At 41.4% G+C, this 15,863-nt stretch overlaps 1 protein-coding gene and 1 long non-coding RNA gene across 4 annotated transcripts in view; one reads left to right on the top strand and one right to left on the bottom strand.

Annotated features, from left to right (window-relative positions):
• grh (grainy head) overlaps positions 1-3,059 on the bottom strand; it is a 118,923-nt gene extending 115,864 nt beyond the window's left edge. For all 3 annotated transcript variants that reach the window (XM_012368139.2, XM_067354509.1, XM_067354510.1), the window contains exons 1-2: positions 2,948-3,059; positions 2,671-2,830 (exon numbers count right to left, since the gene is read on the bottom strand). The gene's annotated coding sequence lies outside the window, so the exon portion shown is untranslated. The remainder of the gene's footprint in view (positions 1-2,670; positions 2,831-2,947) is intronic.
• LOC136999785 (uncharacterized) overlaps positions 1-15,863 on the top strand; it is a 77,468-nt gene that overhangs the window by 48,782 nt on the left and 12,823 nt on the right. The gene's annotated exons all lie outside the window — the stretch shown is intronic.

Below are 15,863 nucleotides of genomic sequence, written 5' to 3'. Positions count from 1 at the left end.
GCGCATTATTATCGAGCGACTAAGTGACTACATAATACATGAAGCCGAAAGGTTTGGTAAATTCCGTCAGATATTACGCAACTGGAACTGTGTTTAAAATACAGGATAATTAGCATCAATGTTGCTCTTTTTATATTCAGCCGGATACTCTTATCTTAATATCCATCTGCATATTTTTAATTTTTTTATCGAAAAAATCTAGAAATAGACAAGTTAATGCAAAACTATATTTCATAATTAGTAATATTAAATTGCATATTAATTTGTACAATATATTGTTTCATTGTCTCATTAATCAAATCTGATTAATGTGGATTTAAATTTAATTTTATTTGTAGCGTTTTATTTTATAAATTCTCTTTCATTTGTATTTACTTACTATGTATTATAATACATTTTGTAAAATTTGTTACATTTTCAGTACGTTTAATTATACTTATGTCGAAAATTTGTCTCGTAAAAATCGATGAGCCATTCGCGGTGTGAAAACGAGACACTGACAAAGCGAGTCCAAATCTGAATTACCGAATCGAGTCACGATTAATGGATGCAATTAGTCTCAGCGCGAAAACAACTCGTTGTGCCAACAAGTGGAAGGTGGATCGGCGAAATCAGGTTGTCGAGAGGATCTCGCTGAACCAGAAAAAGAACTTTCTTCGGCCGATGCCAACACAAACATACACACATACACGTACACCGGCGATGTCAGTATTAATCACATATCTCTTTTAAACGCATGCAATACAATTAACCGGCGTAGCGGTTAAAAGTGGTTATTAATTTAACCGCTCTTATATAACATCGTCGCGAGAAAAGTCTACTTATGTATAAGTTTTGGATTATTATGCGATAAAAGGGGAGCTATTTAAATTCCAAAATATATGAGCCTTATATTACATAAAAATTTCTAACACGTCTTTGATTTCAAAGGAAAGAATTTCTCGCTTGTCTTTCCGCACTTAATGGATTTTTCTTGTTGGCTGTCCGATTCTAGCGTTGATACAGTTTTATGCGGCTGCACCGGCAATGGCCTCATGACCCAAGTCGCGTCGGGCGGACTGTGCCGAGAAACCCGACACGGAATTTCGCCGTCTCGCCGATAAATCGATCATGAAGGAAATTAAGTCGCCCTTGCGTAACGGTACCCGTAAAATCGCGCGGATACCCGACGGGAGTTCTTGCATCGCCGTCCGGCTTGCTGCTGCGCCCGGTATCGTCGCTTCCATAAGTCGGCGAAATTGCAGTGTACTTGATGATCGGGCCGTTAACTTTTCGCAAGAACGGAAAACAGTTACCCCGTTCAGACATGCGTCCGGCGCGTCTCGCGTTCGACGGAGCAAGGAGGAGGAAATAAGGAGGGCGTTTCATTGATTCGAGCGCGAGCGCGGTTTAACGATCATGACGAAACGAGGCGGCATAACCGCGTGCAATTCGCGAGAGGGTTTTTCCTCGCGACGACGACGACGACGACGCGACCGTCCGATTGATTTCGCTAACTGGCCGCTTCCGCGGCGTAATTGGCTCGCTCGCTCTCTGAAAAAGGCGCGCGACGATGTTCCAGGGAGATTTGCGCAAAAAGCGTTATTTTCAACCAGTAAAATTGGCCGAGCAAATTGTCGAGCGCACAATTACTAAATTGTTTGCCAAATTACGAAATTAGTAAAAAATAGCGATAATGATAAAACATGTCGTTTACCTTTAAAGTGATGCAAGTTTCCATTCTTGGAATACTACAAATTTCAATTAGAAAGACAAATGAAAATCGTCGAGATCAATTAATATATTGACTTCAACAGAAATTTCGTAACTTATTTAAAAGAGAAAAAAACTTTTATTCTGCATGTTTGAAATACAATTTTTACTTTTTATATTCTATCTAATTCACTACATCACATGTAATTGTATACCATAATAACCGATCGCATTAATAGCATTATTACTAAGTTTAAAGTATTTTTATGAATTAAATTTAAATCCGATAAAAGATAATCGCTTTGATAAACGCGACATCGCTCAAGCATTAAGGAATCTCTTTAAATTAATAACTCTTCAATGCGCCACGATATTATAATCCAAAGATTCCATAACCGCGAAACGAGCAGACGATAAAGTGTCATTTCAGTAACGATTTAACTCGATAAACTTCGACTGAATTAAAATTTTGTTTACCCGTCGCTGGGATTATCATGCATAATTTAAACGGGTCTTTTTTTCTCTCTAGCGCAGATACACGTCGCTTATTAACTTCCCATCGAATATGATGCCTATGTAACTTCCAGCGTAATTACCGCTTGGAGTTAATGGATAAGCATAAAGTATATCGTGTCCGGACTCGTATATGCGCCAATGTTCTCCGGGATTAGATTGAGAATCGTGTTCATCCGGGAAAGACCATGGTTAGATATACGAATTCATAAAAATAGTGAAGAAGGAAGAGAAAAGGGCAAAATATGCATTCTTTTCACTGGAGAATACCTAATCCGAAAAGGAGGGAGGAAAAGAACGAAAGAGTGAGTGAGAGAGAGAGAGAGAGAGAGAGAGAGAGAGAGAGGGGGGGGGGGGGGGAGGGGAAAAGAGAGAGAAAGAGATCGCATTATGACCAATCAGCGTTTTCGGTAAGATGACACTAGGGTGCTATGAATACTTGTGTATTTGTGTAGGACCACATACCTGCGCAGTCCCGGCTTGGTTTGGTGAACACGCTAGATTTGACCAGCAACTATCGCTGGTTGGTGAGAATGGCCGAGTTGGGGAGATCCGCCATCAAAGGCGGAGTACAGTTCAAAGATTATTCGTTATATGGAGCGTTGGCTATTACTATACACTGCACCTATATGTAGAGATATTTGAGTAATAATTCTTTCGGTTTTGTGCAAAGTATAACGCATGTATTATATATTTTTCAAGTTAATATAAAATATAAAGATTGTAAGAAATAATTATTTACCGATGGACGAACGGGAACTCTCCGTGTTTCAAGTCGTTTCATGACGAACTACTAAGTCACTTAGCACATCTTCATGTCGAGGATCGTCAAATGTTTATCGATAACAATGACCTGATAGTTAATGTTTTGGATACATAGAGGCTTCGCTACATCGAATCGTCACACAAATTCGTATGCTAGAAACATATATTATAATATTTTACTCCTATATTATGAGTTATATATTAATCTTCAAAATTTTATACATAGTGTTTTGTTAATAAGCATATTTGAAGAATGAGATGTAATTAAAAATATCTATTTTTTTAACTTTTGTGATTTTTGAAGTTTTATTAAAAATGAAATTAAATAAAATGGGATTACTAGGTAATTAAAAAAAGTTAATATAATAAATAAGAAAAATAAATTTATATAATATATAAAATAAATAAATTTTACAGTACTTTAAATCTTTATTACAAAAGAAAATATGCTAATATATTCATTATTAGGATTAAATTAATCTTAACCAAGAAACAAACAATAAATTATAGTTTTAACTAAAAACAATGAATTAAATTTAATTCCAACTAGTTTTAACTTTAGTTTTAACCGATTTCGGGTTTTAACGGTAACATATATATATCTCTATAAAACTTTCTTCTTACGATTTAGCTGTCAATCTAGGTTTGATCTATGTTTAGTCAAAATGCTTTAGTCTATGTTTTAATTATCATATATGGAAAACGATATAAAGTAAATAAACATGTGTCAAAGCACACTTAATCCTACTTAAGAAATCGACACGTATTAATCACAGTCTTAGCTTATTTGCCTTATTCGACGGTCGCCGTTGACCACCGCTTCTGCCTAAGAATGTTAAAAGTTCACTGCTGCTTTTATGCCCGACTGCACATGCATTATTTATCCCGCCGCTCATTATAAAATCATACGAATGAAATAAAAACGAAGCTCGTACGGTAGACATCGTCGTTTATTTCTCGATCGTTGATAAGTTTTGCCTGAGGAATTTCGCACGATTAGAAGCTCGCGGTGAAAACGTGAGCGGGAAGACACGAACTATAGCTCCATCATCGCTTGATACGTGGTCATTAGAGATCTGTTAAGGTGTCGTCGTTTACTGATCCTTTATTATGCATAGCTCAATTACGATAGAAGGAAGAAGGATGAGGCTGGCCGGCGCGCGACTGGCAATCGCCTCCTTCTATCGGCTTTACATATTGTCCAACGATGCGTGGATAAGCGTAAGAGATAATTTATCATTAGAGGTTACGCAATTAACGTTGATTGCGCATCTCCCACAGGCCGTACTGGTGTAAGCGCGCGGCGGGAAAAAAAAAAAACTTCAATTCCTGAGTGAGTTCGCAAGGGTATATTAATTACTTCACGATTACGTAATAATGCGACAGTGCGCGGTCGCTGCGTAATCAAGAGTGGAATAAAGAACATCTTAGAAACCTTTCTCGTACGTGCGTTAATTACGCGCGGACACAGGGGAAGTACGCGTGTAAATTACGCGGTGTAAGCCGAAATGCATTACTCTTAAGTGTCCGCGCCGCTACATTAAGGTCATCGAGTGTACTCGGCGTGATCGTCTTACCTCTGTGATTCAGCAACAAAAAAAGATTGGAACCTTAATCTTACCGCGCGCAGGCGCACATTGCGTGAGATCTGATACTTCGCTACTATGTATTCAGTCTCAGACAGTTGAATTGATCTTAATTAGTTATTCCAACTAATCTCATGATTATAGAAACCAGTCAAGCATATTTATAATCTAATCCTGAAAGTATTTAAATAAATTTTACTTATCTAAATCCACGTGTATATTGCATAATTTCACAAAATGTTGTATGTTCTATTTTTTAACTTTTTTGTAAGTTTTAAAGATTTATTAAAAATAGAATTAGAATATAAGAAAAAATATAATAATATGTTATATTAAGCAAATGGAAAATATAAGAATATTAAATGTTAAGTTAAGAAGATTGTATATTATTGATGATTAATCGTTGTACATTATTTAGTAATATTCAAAGCAAATAGTGTTGAAAGATCGTAAAAAAAAAAAAATCCTGAAAGAGATATCTTTCTCAATCGTACAATATTCTGCATATATTTCGAGAGACATATTTTTTGAAATGTTCCGAAATTTATCTGCTATTCAAAAGTTGTTGCGTTTTCCACCCTGCGTTTCGTCGTTTTTCTTTTCCGAGTGTAGACATATCGACCTGCTAGATAATCTTTTCTTCCAGTCATTCCACTGACCTCTCAGGTAGAGACTTGTGTATATAGGTCTCTCCTACCTGCTCTTGCCTCTCGTCTATATACCTGAGATACATGGCCAGTATATGTAGGTATTTATCTCGGAGTGCAACACGTGTCCTCGGACTCGTATATGAACGCTGACTAACTGCGTGTGTTGGATACATCGAGATGAGATGCCCTATAGAAAATGTTAAAAAGAGCTGCACCTGCCAAGTAAGGAAACACCCCCTTTACCCTGTCGTAACCTAAAAAGTTAAAAAACAACCTTCCACGCTTCCTCCCTCACTCTCTCTTCTTTTTTTCAAGAGGTATAAGCCACCTCTCTCGTATAATTCACCATAACTTTTTCGTTGCTGCGAGAACACCACGTCTGATACATTCCGAAACGTAGCCGTGAGAACGTCTTCTCTTTCTCGCGCCGCTTACGAGTACGAGTAATCAGAATTATTTATCAGCTCTGGATAGGCGAGCTATTATATATGTATTATAATCACAGCAGCAAAGAACTATTTTATGCTGTTAAGAGCGGTAAAAGATTGCAGCTGACAACAACTTTTCTGTGAAAATAAACGTAATACTTTGTGATACTTTCTGATGAAATATAGTAAATTTTTTGCATAAAATATAAAAATGTCGCAACGTTCATGCATCTGTGACAATTAATTGAGAATTATTTATAACGAATTCTTATGGCGTATTTTTTACGCGCGCAACAGCGCGATTGAAATTAGTCGTATGGTGATTTTGCGATAAGGAATAGCGAGCCCGGTTGCGCAATGGTGAATTTGCATTCGCTGTCGCCGCGGTGCGCTATTGCGCAACGCCTTGTATTAACGTATGGCGTGGGTAGCCGTTGAAATATGAGAATATATAATTATGTGTATCATAATTACAGCGAAAATCGCGGAATCGTCGACGTGTGATACCATACGGCATATTATTAGCGTGGATCGGCTTGTGTTATTAATCAACGTCACCGTTGTTCCGCGTGCGCATTCTTAAGAACAACGAATAATATCATTTAACGTTATATCGTTAATGTCGCTATATTTCTAATAGGTATACAATATCGCACACGCGAGCACAATAAGCGCATGCTCTAATAATTTCTTAGAAAGTTATCGATATTATTTATCGATATGCAGGATCCGTTAATACGTCAAATTAATTATCGATAATTAAATCGATAAATGATGCTTTAATTGCATCTGCACGCTAAGCGAACGGAATCAGGTCAATCGTCTGTAAAAGTCTGTTTTTTTATTCACCTCGATTAGGTTGATTGATTTCATAAGCGGCTCAATCGCATATTTTCACAAAAGTAATAAAAGATGTTTAGATGTCGACGTTCTTTTAATATATTTGTTGTTCGAACTAGTTTTACTCGACATTATTATGCAAATTAGCTGCATTTTAGATGGAGGCACTTTCAACGTTGTATTTAACCTATTGATACTTACATGTAGAACGACATGAATTAGCAGGGGATTAAAAAATCAAGATTTATATTAAGAGAATTTTTGTTGATCAATCGACATGACAGTTTTGTGTGAAAAGAAAAACGTTAATGAAGCGTTACAGGTATTACAGAGAAGAAATTTGCTACTGTTGTACGATAAAGAGCTATAATAAACCTAGTTGATTATTTAATGTTATTTCATTTTTTATATTTTATCTAATTTATTATCCAACAAGAGAGTAGTTATATAATAATTCTGAGCATTGAAATTAAAATAAAAAAATTAGTACAAGATAAGTTGTAATATTAATCATGATAAGGCAATTAAATCAATGTTCCGTGTTTTAATTATAATCTCTCTTGTTTAAAAAAAAATGTAAGATTGTCGCTTGATAAGAAGATCTAATAAACAAGAGTCATTACGTGGCATTTTTTAAATTATGTTAATCTATCATTATCTCATTGATTATAGATTTCTTATTTTGCACACTCTCTAAAAATCGTCAATTATCATTGATGCGTAAGATATTTAATAGCAAACGCAACTTAGTTGCAACAGAATCGGCCCGACTGCAACCTCGCGCCATGTTCCGGTCGAAAACCGTATCATTAAGTCCAATTTCACGCGGCGAGCGAGCTGCGATAGCGTTCCTATCCTGCCAACGCTCCGTCTCTCTCGCGCTGCCCAGGTGACTTGCTCATAAATCTGTTATACAGTTACAGGAAATATTATCCTGCATCTAGACAAGACTTGAATGCGTAACGCGAAGGACTAGGTAGCCGATCAGGCCGGCCGGCCGGCCGGCCGGCCGCGACGACGGGGATAAAAGGGTGGAAGACAAGGGGAAGAAGGGGGGGGGGAAGGGGCACGTGGGGCGGGGTTAAGGGATAAAAGGAATAAAAATAATCGCGCGGCGCGGGGAGACGTTGCGTACTTTGCAGCGACGTCAATTCGCGCGGGATGCAAAAAGGCGCAGCGAGTTGGCAAACTCGGCAGCATAGGCGTTTCTCTATTCCCTATCGGCAAATTGCAATTCCTTCCCCACCGCCGTTCACCGGCGCGACGTGACAGCTTTGTGGGCGCCTTTTGCGTTATTAATTACGATCAGGCATGCGAGACGATTCGTATACGTCGGTTTTCTGCGAAACAGGCTACCGATCATAATTATTCGACCAATCGTGATCGCTCGAGCGTACGCACGAATTGCGCGTACGCTCTCCCTGCGCTCCCGCGAACAGTGGGGATGTGTGCGCGCACCCTGCTGCCGGTGTCGAATTGCAATTTATGAATTGTCGAATACACGATCGACGTATAAACAAGTGTTCCGTTAGTTTAAGCTTATTCAGGTAGAATGGAAAAATGATCGCGGAGCATTTCAAGCGTTACCGCGTCTGATACGATAATTTCGTTGATCTGAATACATGTCCCCCTTTTTTGTTCCTCTTTATCTGTCGGGTATTGCGGCGATTATATGAAGGAGATTGGCATATGCAAATTTCATATTCATGCGGCAGGTCTTTGTCCACACAATATCATTTTTGTATATACTTTTTTTTTAACTGGAAAAACAAGGTTTTGTTTCTTAGTCGTCTAGAGTCTGCTTGTAAAATTCGATTAATTTATATATTTTATGCTGGAACATATATATGGGACAGGCGATACAGCTGTGAGATATCTTTCTCATAAAAGTCACGGGCTCTGTGTATCGTCAGATATCTGTCAAAGATATTTACGCAACGCGTAACGTCACGTCGAGTCAGGCCGGGCTACGCCGATAACAGCGTTCTACAAATTTTCATTAGCGACATGCCCGCGAGCCCATAGCCAGCGGGTAGCGCGAGCTTGATTTATGGAAGCGTGCTTCGTTGATTTCGCGGTATAATGTGCTTTATGAAGTCAACGTTATTTACGCATTACAAACGTTACGGCGGAGAGCGCGAGACGAGGCGCGCGCCCGCCTGGTCGCGTTCTCGAGAGACTCCCGCGACGAACCGGTCCGAGATAAAGGATTGATAAACGACGACGATCGCACGGCTCCGCGTGGCGAGCAGCGCAATCGTCGATCGTCGCGCGAAAAATCGCGAAATTTTTGCAACCGGATGCGACGGCGACCAGCAGTCGCGGAGACCGATTGCACCGCGCTAATTGCCGGTGAATATAGAAATCGGTGTGCGAGAGTAAAAAGAAATGCTGAATTATAGCGATCTTGCGGTGGAGCGCGAGGAAGAGCTAATCTGAATATCAATGGCGGAAGGAGAGATCGTGCCTCTTTTGCGAGGAACGCGACGCAACACGTCGTGTTGGCTGCGGCGTCCGCATCATCCATCGCCGTTGCACGTCTTTACTTTGCAATGCAAAGTGCACGGCGGCGACCCGATATCGCGCGCGGCTATCTCGTTCAAAAAATCGTCCGCACCCGATCGTACACAACACGTGTGTAATTCCTACATGACGCGCTCGGATGAGATGCGACGGCGAAAAAGAAGGAAAAAAAAAACGAACGACGCCCGTCTCATCGAACTAATCTAAACGTCAATTCGACGAATCCTTCACTTCCGGAGAGACGTATACGCGAATCGCATGAGATGTCAGAATAGACTTCCGGTTTGCCGAGATCACCTGTCGGATTATACTTATAATAGCAGTACTTACTCGCGATAAGGTAATCGCGATGGATGCGGGACGAGTGCGACAGCTGTCAGTTTTGAGGATTAGCTGTATAATTAATATCTTCGATGCAGAGTTAATAATCGTGTTGTTGTGAAAATAAATAAATTAATGAAGCGATAATGAATTCGTATAAACAACCATTTCCCGTATTATCTGTAAGTTGATTTGTCGAAGAGATGTCGGGGGGGATAAAAAGTCCTTAAAACTCATCACCGCGAGAAGTATTACTGATTGTGAGTACCATGTTTATAATCCGCTCACGTAGATCCATTTAGCGTACGAATAAATCGCTGCGACGTATGCTGGAGGCTAGACAACGTCGTCGATATACTGATTCTGTCTCGCGATTATTTTATTGCGAGTGGAATTACAGCTGTACGAGCAAAACGATGCGCATTGCAGCAGAGTACAGAAAACTGATGCTCGATACAAGACGACGGCGTATTAACGGCCATTAATATTTATCATGGTGTGGTCACGGCTCGGCGCTAATCATATTTTGCAGTATACATGTTTTCCCTAACGCATGGCGATGGTGACCGCCCGCGCATTTCGTGTAATATTTTAATAAATCCATTTTAATAAAACCAACTTAAATGAATTACTATTTGCGGCACAGGCTTTAACGACTCCCGCAGAGAATTTTATTTTTAACTTAATTAACGGCTTGCCTCGACAACATTTCCGTTGATGAAAAATCTAAATTCACGGAAGAGTAATTCTACATGGTAAAACTTCAGTAGTCCTCTCCATGCATCGGACCACCCTGTGTAAAAGACGCTTAACATAAAGACGGGATCTGTCGATGACGCTATTATAAAATCCATCAGCGTCGCGATAACCGAATCGCCGCCCGACGCGGACATAAATTTCTCAATAGCGTCGCGCGTGCATCTCGTCGGCAGTGCATCCGCAGTGTGCGGCTGTACTACTCGCCGCGGGCTGCGTTAACGTACCGCCGTATCGTATCGGTGTATCACTCTCGGCGCGGATCTGCATTGCAAAATTCGCGAACGAGTCGCGTGTATCTCGTCGCGTATCTGCTCGCGGCGCTATCGGTCGCGGGCGCAGGCATCAGGGTCGAGTGAGATAGCGCGCGCGCGGAGGATTTAACGGACCACGCAGCACGTATATATCGCACACGTGAACGTCATTCCCTAGCCGGATGTTTCCGAGCTGCGCGAACAAAACAAACGCGGCGCCGTCGTTTCGAGATGTGCGACCGGCGTTTGCTGGCGCCACGACTTCGATAACTATCCCGGAAAAATAGTCGGTATTAGTGCCATTACTTCAGCAGTAGGCATGCGCCTTTTCGCGCTAACAGCCGCACGATGCGCAATTTAAATTCCAATTGGAAATCAGTATTGTTAATCAATAATGTAACGAGACTTCCTTCCTTCTCGAGTGCCTCGGGGCATCTTTGCACGGGATTAATCCAATTTTTTTAAATAGCAAGTTATATTGATAGTTCCGGTGGTTGATGAGTCACAATAATAAGCTTCAATTATCACAACGATTCGAAAGATATGATGAACAAGTCTTCTCCGCGTAGAATCATTAGGATTACAGTCCGCATGATTATATCCTCGGTTTAATAAATATTTATAGCCTTTATTACTAATCGCCCAGTAATTACAGTGCTTTTACATAGTTGTGATTATTGTAGCAGAAATAAATCCCTTTCGATCGTGTAAGATATCCGTCAGTGCGCGTAGGAAAATAGAAATTCGCAAGTAATAGTAAACGGACCGTAAATACCGACTGATTTATACGTTTACGAGAACATCGCTTAAGTACATATCGCGTGGAATATAATCAGCCGGGGCGGGCTGTAATTTCGCGACGCGTGTAAACGATGCTAATGTGACCATGCGTTACGCGCTCGCTCGTAACGGGGGACCCATCCATCTGAGCTAATTAAAACGGATTCGAGCAATCTTATCTAATTATAAAACAGAGTCCCGCGGACCTGGGTATACGCGTCGTGCATGCGTGCCTACCAGCCCCCTCGCACAGCTGCGTCGTTTCCGCCCCCGTCCGTGCCTTCTTCACGAGTTCAACTTTTATTGCGGTGTCGCGCGGATGTTATTAGACTCCAGCACGCACACACGCGTGGCATACGCGCGCGCCGGCGAGTAGCCGGTGGGTCGTAACCGCGGTCGATGCGTACGAACGTAAATCATAACGCATAATCGTTTCCATGGTGTAGGCTCTCACTAATACGCGCATACACACCGGCGCACTCTACTCCACTGCTCCGTTACCATTATCACCCTTACCTTCACGCTCCGCGTATACTTAATATATTTCCCCTCCCGCGTGCTTTAATAATTTGCGCGTACACCGCTCCGGGGCGTCGCGCGGCGTCAGGGATCGATGAGTTATGGAATCGAATCTCGGCCGCGTTGCGCCGCTCCGCGCCGAGATACAGCGGCCGGCCGCAATTTCCGATCGACCGACGCCTGTGCAGATGGACGAGGGTGATCCGTTTTTCCCGGGGAAATTACGGTGCGGCCGCTTCCGCGATTCTGAGGAAGCGATCGCGTATCGCTCGGGGGGCCGTCGAGCGTACCGGAAGATCGCGCGATTGTCCTATCCTGCGAGAGAATTGCCGAGTATCGCGAAATAAGATCGAGAGCGCGCAGGAATATTTTCTCTTCCGCGATTTCGATATGAAATACGATAATGCAATAATACGACCGACTATCCAACTGTAACGTGACTTCCGGTATCTCGACCGTTACGACGCCGTGATTATCGTGGCTTAATTAAAGCGTGTTCCGTTTAAGCGGTGCTTTAATTGCAAAATATTGATCGCAATCGCGTTTAATAACAAACTTTCGTAATTCGCTATATTATTCGTTATTTAAGGACGCACTACAATCGCGGCGAAAAGTCACCGGCGAGGCAAAAGAGGAAGGATGCGCTACTGCGTGTGGAGCGGCGTTATATCAGTAGCCGAAATAATTTACCGCTGATCCGACAAGAATTATTGCGCTCGATATAAGCATTTATCGTATGTAAGAGCCGGGGATAATGTCACACGCGGTAATTTAGCGTACATTAACGCGTCAGAATAGTGAACGGACGGGATCTCGCGGAATATATTTAATTTAATAATCCGACGCTATCTATACTCTAATCCTAGCGGCCATAAGTACGGCTTTATCGTTGTGCGCGATAAGATTACTTATAACGACCGATGTATTCAGATTAATCGCGGGCGAAGTTTCGCCCGCGGATTCGCGTTCGACTCGCGTCCGACTTCTTCGAAGATGCGGCCATTTTCATAGATTTAAAATGTAATAATAAAAAGGACCGTGCGGGAGAGGCGTGCGCACGCAACTGGCCACGATAAATCACACTTAGCGCTTGCTGGCGAAACGTATAACTTGCCGGTTTCGTGCGTAACTCGGCGAAAGACTCTGAAAAGCCCGGGGCCGCGTATGATATGTCGAGGTATCGTCGATTTATGATATCTGTAATGTGCGGTCACATTCGATCGAGGGCTGCGCATGAAACATTGAATATACACACTCACGGGATCGTAGAACGCGGGCATGGATTGGAGTTTTTCAGGGAAAAAATCTCCTCTTCCATCGGAAATGGCGTCTCTGTGGGTGTGCAAGCACGCGATACTTGCACACACACACACACACACACGCCTCGCGAGAGAGGCGAAACAAAGCGTCGGGAGCGATAAGGAACGAAAGAGCGAGAGGGGATCTCTGGAAAGGCCAGAAAACCGCTTGGAATCTCGAGGTGGGACACATGGACGGTGTGCGTGGTATTTTTAGGCATTAAAATCGCTCCATAAATTAAATCCGCAAAAGGACGAAGCGGGGCCGGCCCACACCAGAATGAGACGGTGAACTGTTTCGGGGCCTTCTTGAGTTTCTCTACATCGCCGTGTGTAGCCTCGTGGGAGATAAGGCCATAACATGACCTGACTTAACGCATCGTTCTGGAAAGAGGCTTGCAAAAAGAAGTTCTGACAAATTTCGTATAATTTCGACGTCCGACCAAAGCGGCGTCCGGTCTCGAGATATTTGCGTAGAGTTCGCGCGCGTTCCTGCGTGATTGTTTGCGCAAATATTTTCACTAAACGTTGTTTTCAAAATACATAAAAACATTTTTTTTTAATTTATAAATAAACGTAATATGTACGAGAGAATTTTTTAATTTTGATTTATCAGATTATATAGTGTAAACATACAAAAAATATCACATTGCGTATCAATATTTCATTTAATACAGCGCAAGCCACGTGTATGTATGTGTATACATATATGGATATGTATATATGTATACATATTAACAAGTTGAAAGAAACATTCATATAAATTACACTGATTTTTAGTCCAGTGCTTCGTGCAACCAAGAGAAGGTCGCACAGCCAATAAAATTAAAATTTTTATTACTGTCTCTTTTCTGTGTTATTTTTGCCGACGACGTAGCTATATATCTGTCTTTAAAATATCGAAAGTCTCATAGCCGACTGTTAAATTTCAAAATCTTTAGTCGTAGAATTATTGTATTTCTATCAAGATTAGACGCGTGTGGAAAAATATTCATTAATATAAATGTTTTCTTATTTGAATGTCTTTCGTTACTTTGTAGATATTTTAAAATGTTTTGATTAAATCTCCTGATTTGAAAGCGCGAATAAATTTTCGAGAAGTTACGCAACATGCATATCGCGTTAAGCATAGTTTTACAGTGTTGTTCAGAGGTAATTATCACCAACGCGTGACTTATGATATAGGAATTTTTATTTATGACGATGGCGATAGCTTGCTAAATTCGTAATAAATGCACGCAGCGATATTTTAGGAAATATTATTCGAGAAATTTTTTAACCTCGGAAATAAACCTTGGGGGTTTTTTTTTACGATTTTTATAACGCAATGATTGTTATCTTATCTTAATATTCTTCTATAAAATAAATTATTCTCAAATATAAAAAAATAATTGTATAATTAATACACATTTGCATACAGTATATTACTTATAAATCCTTATAATTCTTTTAATATAAAAATGCGCAATTAAGAGAAATTAAATCCCGACAATATGCTGCGAGAAAAAAAGCGATTATCAATGCAAAAAGACACATGTTTCTTTTTATGCATAATTATTATTATTATATCGTAAGTAATTTCTTCTTGTTTTGAAAATTGTACATGTAAGTATATTTCTGCCAATAATTACATGAATGACAGATGATCAATCATGCGTCTCGTAATTGATATAAATATTAACGCAGTATAAATACAATTAGTTTCTTTATCATTGATATTTCTTTTTAACGCAAATGGCAAATCGTTTTCTCGCTTAAATAACTATCGATTAATCACGTTACGCGCCGATTCTTAGATCTCGCGAGAACTCGTTGCGCAATTCCGTTCGGCGACCGTTAGCACATCATCCGAACGGAAGCAACGGGGCGATCATTACGCAGTCACCCCGGAATGACGTGCTGTAGGAAGTAGCGAGACGCGCGCAACGGGGCGGACCACCAACAATACGAACTTCGCACGATCTGAGAGTACAAGCGGCGTCCAGTTCTCACCGGGCCCGATAGTGGGTTGTCTTTCGCGCGCACACAGATGCACGCAGCAGATTACGACGGTCAAGCCAAACACGGGGACTGAACGAATCGCGTCGCGTATATATACGTGTGTGTGCAGGTAGATGTGTATACAGGTGAGTCGTGCGCCTCTCCGAGCCCTTCGGGGGCACCGTGCACCAGCGCTCAATGCCCCGACCCGGAGGCGAATGAAGGATGAGGAGCGCGAGAGAAGGAACGGGAGTAGACACGTGAAACTGACCAATAGATCCGGTTTAGCGAGTTTCCGGATTCCACGGGGTCACCGGGTAGGCCCTTCGGTTTGTGCAAGGAGCGGTATCCCCCCCGTCATCACCCTTTTCCCTTCGACTTTCCTGTTCGGACGCGGGGAGAAAGAGAGAGAGAGAGAGGGAGTGTACGGAAGGTCCGGTCGCAGGACCTGCAACCCCTTTGCCACTGTTCGTCCTGTAGTACGCCGCGCACTGTCCATCTGCATACATTACCGCGAAATCCGGTTTTCGACAATACCTGATGCGCTGCCCTCGCGCACCGCTCGCGGTGCCCCCGATCACGGGTCACGCCACGAGTTCGTATGGCCGCAGGAAGGGCGCATACAACCTGCCGTGGGCAGTGTGAGACCACGGAACAGAATGGATGCGAAAGAGATTTGTGAGATTCACCTTCGGTTCCTTCCGGCAATGATAGAACGTGCACATTTCACTCGTTCATTTACTCTTTAATCGCGCGAGAAATTTTCGTCACGAAAATGTATGATCAAAGCAAATTTACTATTTATTTATTTAAATTATTTAGTAATTTTTAATTTTTTATAGCGACAAAATTAATGTGTTAGAAACAGCTCCAATTTATCACGCCAGTAAAGTATTTCAATATGTTAATACAGTGTTTTGAATATTCAGAATGTTTGAAAATAGGTTCTTACGTAATC

The sequence above is a fragment of the Linepithema humile genome, chromosome 4 (assembly GCF_040581485.1).
Source record: "Linepithema humile isolate Giens D197 chromosome 4, Lhum_UNIL_v1.0, whole genome shotgun sequence".
Classification (NCBI taxonomy): domain Eukaryota; kingdom Metazoa; phylum Arthropoda; class Insecta; order Hymenoptera; family Formicidae; genus Linepithema; species Linepithema humile.
This window is presented reverse-complemented; position numbering and strand designations above follow the sequence as displayed.